General features: G+C 52.8%; 1 long non-coding RNA gene across 1 annotated transcript; it reads left to right on the forward strand.

Annotated features, from left to right (window-relative positions):
* The first annotated feature begins 1,269 nt into the window (after positions 1-1,269).
* On the forward strand, positions 1,270-8,092 carry LOC132214577 (uncharacterized). Its single transcript, XR_009448319.1, has 3 exons — positions 1,270-1,452; positions 2,428-2,504; positions 7,809-8,092. It is a non-coding gene; the product is annotated as an uncharacterized LOC132214577 (long non-coding RNA).
* The last annotated feature ends 1,332 nt before the right edge of the window (positions 8,093-9,424 follow it).

Consider the following 9,424-nt stretch of genomic DNA (forward strand, 5'->3'; position numbering starts at 1 on the left):
CTACAAAAGGAGCAATAACCTTCCACAAAGCCGATCCTCTTGCAGGCGAAGGGCGTGTGCTCGGGCGAGTCCCGGGGCAGCTCCGATGCCAGGCACTCACGTGGGCGATTTTATGTCTCTGTAATGTGTATGTCTGGCATCTGCAAAGCTAGCAAATATATTGCATCGTGCCCAATGACTTCAAGGTGGTGAATTACGCCTGCATGTAAAGATTTACGGGTTTATTCAGGTTACTACGAGAAGATATTACCACCAATTGCTCATTGGCTCGAACGAGCCTCTTTGGAGCAAATATAACCACTAGATTGTAAATATCCTTGGCCCTGCTCACCACCTGGGTAGTTTCCGGGGCTCCAGTCTTTTTAAGGCATTACGTTACTTAATCTTGAACTACAAAAGCCAGGCCTCATGTAACAATCAGGATGAGACAGACGGACAGACACGGACAAGGGATAGCCATTTGCTCAATAATCTATAAATTTAGACTAATGGAGCAGATATCAAAAAAATGCGGTGGGCGCAGGTAAATCAATCACACCTGGCCTCCTGGCATAAGCTGGCACAGCGTTCCCGAGATTTCAGTCAAATTATTCCATTTGTTTCTGAAGATATTTTAATCCCACATGACCTCAAACTTCCCGTGAACCAGGGCCTGGACCCAAGGCCGCCCACGGCCTTTGCAATAAATCCGTTGTCTCCCTTCTCGGCCCTCAACCCAGGCCCATAGATCACCTCTCCCTGCATCTTGCTTCAATTACTCAATTAACTGCAGTAAAGTTCTTGTAGGTTTTGCAGATGTTGCTTTATTATCAAGGCCTCAGACGAACAGGAGAGTTCAGGAGCCGAGGTTATAGGAAGGTTGGTGGGGGAAGGGCGGGGATGGGGCACAGAGGATATTCCCAGCAACCTTTAGGGTTGCAGCCCCCGAGAGGGGCATGGCTCCCCCCATGCCGCTCCCCAGTGCTGTTCAATGCCCTTCGCCTCTCGGGGAATTTGTGATGTTATCTCACTGAGAAACTGCTTGAGAGAAGTAGGTATTCCACCTTCCGATGAGATAATGCTGTGATTAACAGATGCTTAATTGGGCCATTTATCACCAACGGGACCTGCCTCCAAGTCGTGGGCCAAGTAAATTATTGCCCACCCTGCAGGTGTTGGACTGGCAGATCTATTACTCTTCACGGAACGGTCTTCAGAAGATTTTATATGAAAAGATGATTTATTTCCCAAAGGAATTCAATTGTGCTCTTATTTATCCAGAATGTAGCAGGGGTTCGCCCGGTCCCTCTTCTCCGTGCACAAAGGGGAATTGTTGAAAACCAGAATCGCAGACAGGGTCAGAGCCAGAAGGACACAGAAACCAGCGAGCGGATGCGGCCACTTTACAGATGGCAGCGCCGAGGCTGGAGCACACCGTGCCGAATCATGCAGACGCTTTCCCAATCGGCAAAGGTATTTCCCTCCTTTTTTTAAAAAAAGATTGTGGTTTGTCCAGATCAGTGATGGCGAACCTATGACACGCAAACTCATTTTTTTGGTTGATTTTTCTTTGTTAAATGGCATTTAAATATATAAAATAAATATCAAAAATATAAGTCTTTGTTTTACTGTGGTTGCAAAGATCAAAAAATTTCTATATGTGACACGGCACCAGAGTTAAGTTAGGGTTTTTCAAAATGCTGACACGCCGAGCTCAAAAGGTTCGCCATCACTGGTCCAGATGATGTAATAGAATGCGTAAAAATTCGGAACAAGGCATTGTTGTGCTTTAAAGTAGGGTTTCTCACCCTTTGCCATTGTTGACGTGTGGGGCTGGATCATTTTGCTCTGGGGCCTGCCCTGTGCATTGTGGGAAGGTTAGCAGCATCCGGGCCTCCACCCACTCGGTGCCAGTGGCACCCCGGCCCCCAGGCTCCCAGCCCCGGAGTTCAGGCAACCCAAACTGTCTCCAGACATTGCACATGTCCCCTGGGAGGCAAAATTGTCCCCGGTTGAGAACCACTGCTTTAAAGTATTGTCATCATCGTCCTGAGATTAATAATATAAATTACAGCAGCTGACTTTTATTGAGTGCAAGAAATGGCTAGATACTTTATATACTTTCTCTCATTTAATCCTCACAATAACTCGATTATGTGGATATTTGTTATTACTTCGTTTTATAGGCGAGAAAGTCTAGGCTGAGGGAGGTTAAGGTTTGCCCAAGTTCACGAAGCTAGTGAGTGCCGGGGTGGGCTGCAAACCCGGGGCTGCTATCCATACCACCAAAGGAAGGGGGAGACGGGTGGATCTGGATCTGTTATGAGGTGCCAGAACTGTACAACTTCGTTTCCATTGTCCCTAGTAATGAACTCGCGTTAAGAGTCTGTAGGGATAAAACAAAAGCTCCATGTGGCTGGTCCATGGGATGTACTGGTTTCTCTGCAGATCATGGAGTCGCGTCTGCCTGGCGTCCAGCGGAAGCACAGGGCAGGTCCCCCTTGTGGATGAAAGCACTCAGGATGGTGAGTACACAACAGAATTAGGGACAACTCGACATTTCACTGAGCAGATCTCTCTTCCAAAGATGCTTAGCCCAGCCTTCTTCATGGGCTGATTGCTACCCCAGACCTGGGAGCTATCGGACACCTGGGCTGGGAGAATCCCAGGTGAGAGATGACAGAGGCCATGGCTCTAAAGGTAGAGTAATTTCGTGCCAGGAAATAAATTCACTGTAAAACAGTGACTCGAGGCAAGACGCCGCCATGTGGGGGATTAGTGACATAGGGTCGCAAGTGCCTCCAGAAAGCTCTGGGCAAGGGGCTTGGGGGCGAATAAAAGAACGCCTTTACATGAGCGTAATTAAAGCCCACCTCTCCATCCCTGGGTATTTTAATATCAGAATCGCCCCACTGTAGCAACTGCTCCAAGTTTTATGGCCGAATTTTTGGATTAATTTCATTTTAGCACGTCTATCCTCCCTTCATCATTTGCATATATATATATATATATATATATATATATATATATACAAATACTCTATATGTAAGAGTAACTCATGCCAAATCCTCCTTAAAGAGGCAGGTATAAATGAGAAACCTGTGGCAATATAACAGCTGGAATGGCCAGGTTTCTCTATAGAGGATTGGTAATCACTATGGAATTTCCCCTTTTTTGAAAAAGAAAAACCACTTTACCGACCTTCACACCAGCATCTCCAAAGGCCGCAGGCGCTGTTTGCATGCTGCTGTCAGAGCGAGCAGAAGCCACACGGAGACACCCCGGGCCAGATGCTCACCCCTGGGCAGGCGGGGCCGCGAGGCCATTTACTTCCTTACGTCCACCTGTTTTGTGTTTTTCATTCCAACAAGACTCCCTGTCTGTCAGGCGAGGCTGTGCGGAAAAATGCGGCCAACTCTGAAGCACATTTCCAAACTCAGGCTCTGTCTTCTGTTCTCATCTAATCATTGGCTGTAATTTCTATCCAAGAAATAAGCGAAGAAGATGTGCAGGGAAAGGGGTTCTGGACTGAAGGGAGGCCGTGGGCAACGGTGAGTACAAATGAGAGAGAGAGAGAGAGAGAGAATATCTTATTTAAGACCATGGTTTCTGCCCGGGGGAACATATTCCTCATCCCATGGAGAAGGGTGCTGGCGTGTGTGCCATGGTAACACGTGGAGAGCGTCCCTACCTTACCCATGACTATCCTGAGAACCTCATAAAGTATTCAGTCCCCAAGGAAGCCGAAGATAGTTCAAGCTAAGTCACAGCGGTTCTCAACCTGTGGGTCGCGACCCCTTTGGCGGTTGAGCGACCCTTTCACAGGGGTTGCCTAAGACCATCCTGCATATCAGATATTTACATTACGAATCATAACAGTAGCAACATTTATGAAGTAGCAACGAAAATAAATTTATGGTTGGGTCACAACATGAGGAACTGTATTTAAAGGGCCAGAAGGTTGAGAACCACTGAGCTAAGAGATATTAAAGACTTGTTCAAGGTCATTTGGTCAGCAAGTGACCAAGTTTAGATTTGAGCCTTAACCTGTCTGACCCCAAACACAGCCTTTCTCCATTTTCTACCACTAGATGAAGCAATCCCGAACCTTCTAGGGGCCAGGCCCTGTCCCTGGTACCACGGACGTGGAGAAAAGGCATTCCCCATGGGGTTGTATGGGCGGCCTGTGGCCCTTTCCCCGGCATCTGGGGACATGGGTGGGGATCCTCCTGGACAGCCCTTCCTTGTAGCTGCCCCGAGGCAGGCAAGGTTTTCTCTGCCCTTTTCTTTTTTTCAATATATTTTTATTGATATCAGAGAGGAAGGAAGAGGGAGAGAGAGATAGAAACATCGATGAGAGAGAATTATTGATTGGCTGTCTCCTGCACACCCCTTACTGGGGACTGAGCCCACAACCCGGCCATGTGCCCTTGAGTGGAATCAAACCTGGGACCCTTGAGTCCACAGGTTTGAATTATTAATTTATAAAATCTCATTAATTTATATTATTAATCTCACTGATGCTCTACCCACTGAGCCAAATCAGCTAGGGTTGCCCTTTTTTTTTTTCATCGGTGCTATTACCCTCATTTGTCTCTGCAACATGGGGTCTGGCCCTGGTCTCTGGCCTGGCAGCGGCTCGCTGCCCCTCGCAGCCCCTCACTGCCCCACTCCAGGCCGCCTTCGCCTGTATAAATGCCGCTGACGGGCTGTGGATTGCTCCAGGCCTCAGTTGTGATGGGTGTGGAGGGACCTGCTAAGTTGCTCCCGACAACTGTGTGACTTGTTCCATCTCTGGGCCCAGCCTGAAGCCACCGACTCATAACACACCTTCCCACCCGCAGGGCGAGGAGAGAAAGGCAATCATGTCAGATCCTGAGAGGTGAAAACTGCCTGCTTGCTCCCCCTCCTCACTGCCTCCCCCCCGCCCCCCGCCTTTTCTGGCCTCCCCTGAGGTGACCATGGTTTCAGGTTTGGGAGGGCCACTCTGGTGGCTCAGCTACCTGGGGGCGGGGGGAGAGGGGAGGAGGGGGGCGTGTAGGTGACGGTGACTCTTCCCAAAGGAGGCGAGAGTCTAAAACTGCCCCCTTGGGGAGAGGGCGGGTGTTTTATTTTAAGGGCATTTTGTGGGCTTGGGCTGTGGTTACAGTCCCGCTGGAACACAACCTGAGTTTATTGGGAGAAACGCTGTAATGGGGGCTGAGGCTCACGTGATTTGGGGGGGTCTCCTCTGAGCAGACAGCAAGCAGACCCACTCCCTCCTCGCACATCCTGGGCTTCAGGGTAGACTTGATACCTGGGCCCCAGCAACAGTGGTGGTCACGCTCATTCATTCATTCATTCATTCATTCATTCATTCATTCATCACCAAATCCTTCCCGAGCGCCTGCTGTCCGAGCCCCGGGCGCTGGGCTGGGCTGGGCTGGGCTGGGCCAGGGCGGGCGCTGCCCCCGTGAGGTGTCTGACTGTGGCTGCTGACATGAGCGTCAATCAGATATTCCCACAGCTCAGTGTCTGCGGGGGAACTGGCACAAGGCCATGAAGGACGAGGAAAGGTGCCGTGGGATGAGGCGGGACCCCGTTTGGGTTGGGCAACGAGGTGGTGGCCTCTCTGAGGAAGGGAGCCGAGTTCCCCGGGACTCGAGTGGGGGCATGTGGTTAGGAGGAAGGAAGAACAGCGAGTAAGAAGGAGCAGGAACGGGACAGAATCTGCTTCATTTGAGGGTCTGGAGGGAGGCCGGAGTGAAGGCAAGGCTGGCTCCCCAAGGCGAAGCGCGTGGAACATTCTGGAACTTCAAGATGGCCAAGGCCAGCGGGAGGTGGCCTCCCCTCAGTGCTTCCTTCTATGGCAGTCGCTCCACCCCAGATGCTTGGGCTCACTCCCTCTCCACCAATCCTGCTCTTGACGTGATCTCAGGACATTGGCTTAAATTTTAAAAAAAGAGAAAAAAGTGAAGGGTCCTACTCCGTAGCTGTGCGGGCAGGGTGAGCAGGGTGTGGCCTGTGCCCCGGTGCTCACAGGGCCCTTCCACTGCCCCCACAGACCCGTCTGCAAGACCCAGAGACCAGGGCCCGAGAGGGGACACTGGGAATTCAGACACACCACCACATGGCCGCCCAGGGAGGTGGTAGCGGGGGGTGGGGGGGCGGGGGGTCTTCCCGGAGAACGAGGGTTTCTGCAGGTGAACCTGGCGGAAGGCAGGGGGAACCCCCCAGAGGCAAGTCCCTGTCCTTCTCCAGGGAGCTCTGCTTCTCGGGCCTGAAGGGAGTCAGAGCAGGAGGAGTGTCCTGAGGACCCAGCTCCTTAGCGGAGCCCTCGCTCCTGGGCCAGGAGGCGGCTCCCTTCTGGCTGGTATTTCCCTCCCGCTGGGGAGCAGCCTGTGATTCCACAGAGGAAGGGAGAGGGAGAGAGAGAGAAACATCAATGATGAGAATCACTGATCTGCTGCCTCCTACATGCTCCCCACTGGGGATCGAGCCCACAACTTGGGCCTGTGCCCTGACCGGGAATGGAACCGTGACCGCCTGGTTCCTAGGTCGATGCTCAACCCCTGAGCCATGCCGACCAGGCTAGAGCAGACAGACAAGCAGCTCACTCTGTCTGTGCCTCAGTTAGCATATTATAAGCCCATCAATCCCCACTTTGCCCCGTGGGACCAAAAATGGGAACCCCCGGGTTACACCGGCAGCTCAGTGGATTGAGCTGCAGCTAGACACAGGCATGGAGCTCCATTGACAGCTGACAATCCCGCATGCGGCTTCCCAGGGTCCTGCCTGTCCTGACGGGGGACTGAGGCTAGGAGGTCAATCCCTGGCCTTTCACGCAGCTCCTAGATGACTTTGACCTCTCAGGCTCCGTGCTGGCCGAGGATGTATCTCCTAGGATTTCCCTTGTGCCATGAGCAGCCACTGAAGCAGGTCCTCGAGCCCCATTTCACGGATGGGAAAACCATCACTGGAGGGCAGGGGTGGGGAGGGGAGGGGTTTGGGACAGAACCCAGCCCCAGAGGGAGCTGGCGGCGGACTGAATCCTCGGTGGCGGGCGCAGGCAGCGCTGCCTCAGCCGCACTCCGCAAGCCCAGCTGATAATTGCTCATTATGTGCTTAATCTGGGCACAGCCGGGCCTGGCAGCGGAATTAGATCACATCAAAGCGAGCACTTCAAAGGGGCAGAAAGCTGCCTCGGGGTAATTAGCAGAGGGCCTTTCTCTCCTGCCTGGGACAGTTGGAGGGGTTTCGGGCAAGGTCCAAATGGTACCAAGTGAAGCTCAGAGTTGTCAACTCTACTGAACTTGGACAGGCAAGGCCCATGACTCCGTGTGTGTGTGTGTGTGTGTGTGTGTGTGTGTGTGTGTGTGTGTGTGTGAGATAAACTGTTCAGGCCCTCCACTGCCTGCCTGGCCCAGATGCCCTGGTCAACTGATGTCCCCAGCTTCCCTGGAACCCCGTGTACCCTCTCTTTAGACTGCCGTGTTCTTCTGGCAGGAGGTGGAAGAAAACATACACACACACACACACACACTCATCACCATCGGGACCCAGAAATCAGAGCTGAAAGGTGACACAATCTTGCTTGTGCATAAAGATGCTGTGCCCTATGTCACCATGACTCAGTTTCCCTAGTTGCCTATACAGAGGTCCCTTAGGTGACAGCCCTGGTTTGGAAAGTATTGGTTTCACCCATCGAAGTGGAAATGAGGGGTGGGGGGCTGTGGCAACAGACCTGAGAAAGTCAAAGGACCGGCTTGGTTGCTTAGCGAGACCCGCTTCTCCCTTGCCCGCTGGAGGGGACAGGCAAGGTGATGTTATGTCTCGAATCCCATTTGCAGGCACCTCTCACCCAGCCAGGTATCCCACCAGCATGGCGTGGATGTGCAGAAAGTGCTAAGAGACGTTATAATGGAGTCTGGTGCCACTTCTCGATGGCCTGTGGGGCACTCAGGCTAACAGGCCCGAACGGGGTTGATATATGAGAAGAAACGGTGCTGAACTAGCCAGCGGGGGACGGAAACCCTTTGCGCCTCTGGCCAGGCGAGTGCGGATTCAAGGACTGCTTGGTGCAGGTGAAAGCACATGGTTCCTCATTCCTGCTGTAATAAAAATGACAAAGTTTCACTGGCTTGAGAGTTTGGAAAAGGATTAATCTTACCCATCTCTTAACCATATTTAAGTAACGGGTATCTTAAGTAATAAGGTTACTAAAGTGGCAGACTCACCCTTCCCCCACTTCCCCCATTGGCTCAGTGGTTGAGCATCGACCTACAAACCAGGAGGTCACGGTTCAATTCCCAATCAGGGCACATGCCCAGGTTGTAGGTTTGATCCCAGTAGGGGGCATGCAGGAGGCAGCTGATCAATGATTCTCGCTCATCATTGATGTTTCTGTCTCTCCCTCCCTCTCCCTCCTCTCTCTGAAATCCATAAAAACATATCCTATACTAATAAAAGAGAAAAATGGTAATTGGCGTACAACCGATACCTTTTTCATTGGCTAATCAGCGAGATATGCAAATTAACTGTCAGCCAAGATGGCGGCTGGCAGCCAGGCAGCTGAGAATAGGAGGCTTGGTTGCCCCAGCGATGGAGAAAGTCAAGGATCCCCGCAGCTGCCGGGGCTCTGAGCTCCTGAAGCAACAACTCCAAAAGATACAATGTTTCAATTATAGAAGCTAAAAGATGGCGGTTAATTTGCATACTCAGGCTCCAAGCAGAGCGAAGCCAAACAGCCCTGAAGCAGCAGAGCAGAGAGGCCTCAGGGCCTGGGATCAGCGGAGCCGAGAGGCCTCCCGGCCCCCGTGATCAGCGGAGTCCAGAGGCCTCCCGCCCCGGTGATCAGCGGAGCCGAGAGGCCTCCGGCCCCGCATTCAGCGGAGCCGAGAGGCCTCCGGGCCAGGGATCAGGGGAGCCGAGAGGCCCCCCGGGCCCCCGGTGATCAGTGGAGCAGCGAGGCCCCCCGGCCCCCGGTGATCAGCGGAGCAGCGAGGCTCCCCAGCACCGGGATCAGTGTGACAGGGTGCGGAGCCCCAACCCTCTGATCGGCCCTGCTCTGTGCATGACAGGAGTGGCGCTGCAACCTCCCTATGGACCCTGCCTTGAGTGTGACAGGGGGTGGTGCCCCAACCCCCCAATCGGCCCTACCCTGAGCATGACTGAGGGTGGCATCGCAACCTCCCAATCCGCCCTGCTCTGTGCATGACAGGAGGCGGGGCCCCAACTCCCCAATGGGCCCTGCTCTGAGCCCGACCAGGGGTTACACCTAGGATTAGGCCTGCCCTCTGCCACCCGGGAGCAGGCCTAAACCAGCAGGTCCTTATCTCCTGATGGGTCCCAGACTGTGAGAGGGCACAGGCCAGGCTGAGGGACCTCCTCTCCCAACCCCGAGTGCACAAATTTTTGTGCACCGGGCCTCTAGTTTAAAAAAATAAAATAAAGTGACAGAACTCTG

This window comes from Myotis daubentonii, chromosome 13 (assembly GCF_963259705.1).
Source record: "Myotis daubentonii chromosome 13, mMyoDau2.1, whole genome shotgun sequence".
Lineage (NCBI taxonomy): Eukaryota > Metazoa > Chordata > Mammalia > Chiroptera > Vespertilionidae > Myotis > Myotis daubentonii.